Raw genomic sequence first — 6056 nt, 5'->3', positions numbered from 1 at the left:
GGAGCCTAAATGGGGTTGGGTATGTGTGTGCACAGGGCGAGATGAAACACTGTAGCATTATGAATATAAAGGGAAGTATACACACACACACACACACTCACACTCACACACACACACACACACACACAGGTACAGCTGCAAACGAATATTAGTATTTCTGTGGATTTCTGCGTCCCATTGCTCCCTCTCTCCCCCAGTATTCCCCCCTGAGCTCGAGCAGCACCCCCCCTCTGATTCCTCACCGGCCTGTCATGACGCCAGCGCACAGCCTAGCGCACAGCAATATGCTAGATTCCAGCACGAGTACATTTAGCTTCAAGGCATTGCACATTACTCTTTAGTACTCTGTATATATGTGTGTGTGTGTGTGTGTGTGAGAGAGAGAGTGTGTGAGTGGGGGTGAGTTCATATTCACGTTGCAAATACTTCTAATAATGCATTTTTGCTGGCAGCATGACCGGATGTGAAGGTGTCCCAGGGGTGGAACTGCCAACTCAGAGCCCACAGTGTCTTAATGAGAGATGCCTTTAGCCATTCATTCGTTCGTTCTCAGCACCAGTGTCATAGGTCGTCACCGTAGCGACTCGTGTCCACGTGCTACCCTCCGCCATTCCGTATGACGTGTGCTTGTGTTCTTCTCCGTCGACTCTCGTGCACTAGGAGTTCATTTCTGCCTGGTACACTAGCGGTTACCTCATGTTCACTATTTAACGAAACCTGCACCAATACTTTTGCAGTCATCTGGTATTACTTTTCTTTTGTTTTTTTGTTTTGTTATTATTGCTTTGGTGTGGTCCGTATTTTTTATTTTCTCATTTAAAACGCAATTGTATCATTTAACATGATGTTTCATATGTATAATATCTGTAACCAAAATCATTTGAAGGCTTGATATAAAAACTTTTTAACAGACATTTGTACATTTTTTTATCAGAGTTATTACTAGTGATGCTTTACTAAGTAGTGCAATGAGGGTTTTTTTTTCTCAACCTCTGGTACCAGTCTTTTGGATCTCAAAGGGTGGTTCAATAATAAATACATTCTGTTCTCTTCCACATCTGTTTCCTTCCCCTTCCCCCATGCATCCTTTTTTTAAACTTCAATTACATCCGATTCGAGGGACCAAAGCATTTTCAGGTGGCCTCTCGATTAGCTATGGACAGCATACTGCTGCTACTCACCAGTAGATGGCAGTGTGGGACCTAGTATTTCCAAGGGATCTCCTTCGGATTCTTCTCCATCATTCCTGAGCTAAACTGGCCTGATGGATATGATTCTTTTAAATGATCCCTTGTGGAGACGCCCTTAGACTGATGCTGACCAAGACCGTGAACTGGAGCGGAGCAGACTGGCTCCAGGGCAGATGAACGGAGAAAAAGGAGTTCAGTCTGCTCCATCACACTATGGCCGACTCTCTGCATGTGCGTGCATGAGTGAGGGTGGGAGGGGCAATGACCATGAGGGGATCAGTTCAAATGGATCACCATGGTAAATCATTCATGTCAGATCCCAGAAGTGACAAAGAATTTCACATGATTCTAAAAATATAAAGTTGTACTTGGTGTGCAATCTGCGTTGCCACTGTCTGTCTTGGCCTTACAGTTGACAGAACTGGGGCAGGGCAAGTTCTGAGGAAAGCAGAGAACTGCATCTTTTTGATTTGCTAAACTGGTGTGTGTGTGTGTGTGTGTGTGTGTGTTCACGCACAGCTGGCCTTACTTCCTCTGTGACCCTCCTTTGATACTCTTAGCCTCTTTGTTAAAATTTAATTTCCCATTTGCCTCTAACTGAAGCCTGGCCAAAGCCTGTCTCTGTAGACCTACCCTGAGTTCTGCTGACTCTCTCGCTGCCTCAGCCTCACCGAGGCTCAGAGGCGGTGGAGGGGATCATTCCGGAGCCTTCCCATCATTCTCACAGCGACCTTGAAATGTCACAATAATATGTGGCATATCACTCAAGCCAGCTTTGACCTCTGGGATTGCCCTTAAAAAAGAACAAAAAGCAAGGAGAACCCCATGAACTCCACTGATGGGCCCACACACACAGCTCTGCAGTGGGCCTCCCAGAACCTCCCGTCTCAGGGTTATACGCTTGTCCTCACAGCGTTCTGCTGGTACGTGCTACAGAGTTTTTGTCTTTGGGGTTATTTTTTCAAACCTCTAAACTCAGCTCTTCTGAAGAGAGATTTGGTCTTTAATTATTCAGAGACGATAAGGCCTGACCGACACCTCCCTTTCCCTTTATTAGCTTTGAACGAGAAACGGCACAGAAACGCAGATAAAAGAAGAACAGAAAGAGAACTAAATGAGAATCATGGAACGGACTCTATTCCACGTGGAAGGGAGGGGAGGGATGAGGAGGGGTTGGGGGCGGCAGCATGAGTGAGTGTGCAGGAGTGGCTGGCGGGATGAGAGCGTGTTGCCATGAGTGAGTGCAGGAGAGGCTGGCGGGGTGAGAGCGTGTTGCCATGAGTGAGTGCAGGAGTGGACGGGGTGAGAGCAGGGTGACTCGATGCGTGTTTCTGACACTGGGTGGAAGACTGAACAGTCAGCAGCAGTGATTACATGCTTGAAGTTGTCTCTACCTGAACAGATGAAAAGCCCTTTCAAGCCAATTACTCTCCATCAGGCACAACCTCTAAAGGTGAACACTAAAAGGCACTATCCACTCAATCCCCCTCCGGAGCTGAACACAATTGGGTCTGAGATATTGGTACCCAGTCATCTGTCCAGCTCAAACGGGGTCTGTTTAACACCGGTCTTAGAGGAGAAAATGAGTGCCTTGTGGCTTTCCTGTGTCTAAAGTGTCAGTCTGCTCTACGTAGTTTTACGTAGGTGTAGGTGTATATGTTTGTATAACACCCTCAAACATGAAGGAAAAATAGCTAGCCACTAGCCAACCCACGAAAAAGTAACAAGCTTTTACAGCACAATGAAACCCTGATGTATCGGTTAATAAGCAAGGTAACTTATGAGCAACATTGAGTAAAGTATCTCTGTCAGCTGTGTTGGTGTTGGTGTTGGTGTTTGCAAGACAGGTCTATTTGCTATGGGCTAGTTAGGTCGCCATCTTTAGAGCAGGAACACATGTAGTCTTCTGCACCAGAGTTGAGCCTCATAGGCAAAATGAGTGCAAAGGGAGATTGTGTGTGGACACGTGCACTCTTTCTGCTTTCACACACACACACACACACACACACACACACACACACACACACATTCTCCCACGTCACTGTGATGGCAGAGCGGTTGCTCGTCGTCGCTGCCTTGGTGTGTCAACCCTTCAGCCTGTCAGAGTGACGGCCCTCCCGCCAGAGCTCCGCTGACACTGAGCTGGCACACACTTCCAGCTGGATTTGAGTCCAGAGGGCATCTGAGTGCCAGTCTGGAGCAGTGGGCAGCAGCAGTGGCACACGCCCGGGTGATCCAGAGATGCCCCTTGGATGGCACGCCTTGGGGTGCACTTTATAATAGACTTAGTCAAGGCTACACCAGAAAGATTCATCAATAGCAAACATGCAAGAATCACAAACTACAAGAATTACACACATTTCTGCTTTGGCGCTTCAGAGTCTATCTAGTGATCCGGAGGTGTGTGTGAGAGAGACGGTTACATCTGCATCTGACATGCAGGCCGTGACGTCACTCGATTCTTCCGGTAAGTTCCCCACTGTCTCACTATAACCACAATGTTCAAGGGAGGGGTATGCAGGGGGTTGATTCAACCAACAACATCTGGTCATCACACATCACAAGACATGCTGGATCTCCAAGTAATCTGACCCTCTAAAGTAACCCTTATGCCAGAAGATTTCATCCAAGTCCACTGGAAACGAATGATGACAAGCTATGTCGAGCTTGTTATGTCAAGATGGTCCGTCCAACCAGTATCTGTGTGTGGGAGTGTGTGTTGGAGTGTGTGTAGGAGTGTGTGTGTACGAGTGTGTGTAGGAGTGTGTGTAGGAGTGTGTGTAGGACTGTGTGTAGGAGTGTGTGTAGGAGTGTGTGTAGGAGTGTGTGTAGGAGTGTGCGTCTTCGTAGGGGGGAGAGGCACACACTCTCACACACACGTACTGGTTGGACCATCTTGACATAACAAGCTCGACATAGAAAGTGTGTCAGCAATACACACATGGTTGCTGGGTGCAGAGAGGTCAGCATACACTCTGCTCTCTCTCTCTCTCTCTCTCTCTCTTCTCTCCCCCTCTCTCTCTCTCTCTCTCTTCTCTCCCCCCCCCCTCTCTCTCTCTTCTCTCCCTCTCTCTCTCTCTCTCTCTCTCTTCTCTCTCTTCTCTCCCCCCCCCTCTCTCTCTCTCTCTCTCTCTGTCAGCTTCTCTTCTCTCCCCCTCTCTCTCTCACTTGACTTCACACTGCTGTCTGTCTGCCTGTCTGCCTGTCTGCCTGTTATGACTTCTTTGTCTTGTTCGATCAGATCATTTCTATTCCTTCCCGTCTCTTTCACCCTCCCCCGTTCTCACTCAGGTATTTCCTTTCTATTTTCTTTGTCCGTTTCCACTCTCCGTCATTCATGTGTCCCGAGGTGTGGTGGGTGGATTGAGACTCACACGTGTGTGTGTGTGTGTGTGTGTGTGTGTGTGTGTGTGTGTGTGTGTGTGTGCCAGGACCTTTCAGTCTTAACATTCTTAACTCAGTCCACACTCTCAGTCTGTATTTGATCGATGTGTGTGCAGTGCTGAGGTGTGTGTGCAGCCTGTGTGTGTGTGTCCAAGCTGTGTGTGTGTGTGTGCAGGCTGTGTGTGTGTGTGTGTGTGCATTCTGTGTGTGTGTGTGTGTGTGTGTGTGTGTGTGCAGTGCTGAGGTGTGTGTGCAGGCTGTGTGTGTGTGTGTGTGCAGTGCTGGGGTGTGTGTGCATGCTGTGTGTGTCTGTGTGTGCAGGCTGTGTGTGTTGGAGACTGAGGGCAGGAGAGACTGCTGCTCTCATGGTCCACATTAAAGTGGAGGGAATGGAGGCTGAATGGAGGCTGAATGGAGGCTGAATGGAGGCTGAATGGAGGGAATGGAGGCTGAATGGAGGCTGAATGAGAGGAGCGCCTGTGAGAGAGGACGTCAGGGAGAAGTCTCAGTGACGAGCCACGAACTAGCACCTCTCAAGGACGGCTTCCAGGATCAGTGTCTCCTGCGCATCGGTGGGACAGCAGTCTGTAAACCTGATCCAAGACCAGTCCTCTCCGCTTTGCCTCTATTTGTCTCCCGTGGCAGTACAGCCTGCTGTTGGCTCGCTCCACTGGGCCAGACTGGATCTGAAGGCTGTGTCTGCTACGGCATCTGCTCCTTGCTTGCTGGCTAAATGTCCACTGGGCTGAATGGCGGGCGGCTGTGCATCTGAGGGTGAAGGTTGTGAAACGACACATCAGGACATTTCCAGAAAAGAACTTGGCGCAGACGTGGCGGTTCCCACTGATGATTTCCCCCCTGCAGTGGAACGCGAGTGAAAGTCCCCTGAAGAAAACCCAAGGCGCTGCACGGAGCAGACAGACCAGCCTGTCTCGAGCAGGCAAGATGTCAGCGAAACAGTCACAAGATGTCCGCGAACAGTCACAAGATGTCAGCGAACAGTCACAAGATGTCAGCGAACAGTCACAAGATGTCCTCAGTCTATCAGCCAGTGACTGGAAATTGTTTGCAGTTAGGGATTGTGACAGGTCAGGGCCGCTGAACAAACGCAGGCCCAGCTCATCACGCCGTGACGTAGCGCATTAAGTGACTTCCTTGAAACCAACTGCCAGTTTAGGATATTGTGCTTTTTCCTCTATTTGACTTTGAAAGTCCCAGACCTGCAAGCAGAGTTTATTATACAGAGACATTCAAAAGAGGAAGACTTGTGATTAGTTCACCCGGCCCCTTAAACTCCAACCAAGTGGCAACAGGGGGTCAGACTCTCTCTCTCTCTCTCTTTCTTTCTCTCCCATTTTCATCACTAAAATCCTCAGCTCATCCCCCTCTGGCTAATGTCTCCACAGTGGAAGAGTGCATCGTATGCTGGCGCAGTGAGGCCTGAACGTCGGTGCAGCCGTGAGCTTCGGTATGAGCTTTTTC

This window comes from Clupea harengus, chromosome 22 (genome assembly GCF_900700415.2).
Source record: "Clupea harengus chromosome 22, Ch_v2.0.2, whole genome shotgun sequence".
Classification (NCBI taxonomy): domain Eukaryota; kingdom Metazoa; phylum Chordata; class Actinopteri; order Clupeiformes; family Clupeidae; genus Clupea; species Clupea harengus.
The sequence above is the reverse complement of the archived record's forward strand: the minus strand, read 5'-3'. Positions refer to the sequence as shown.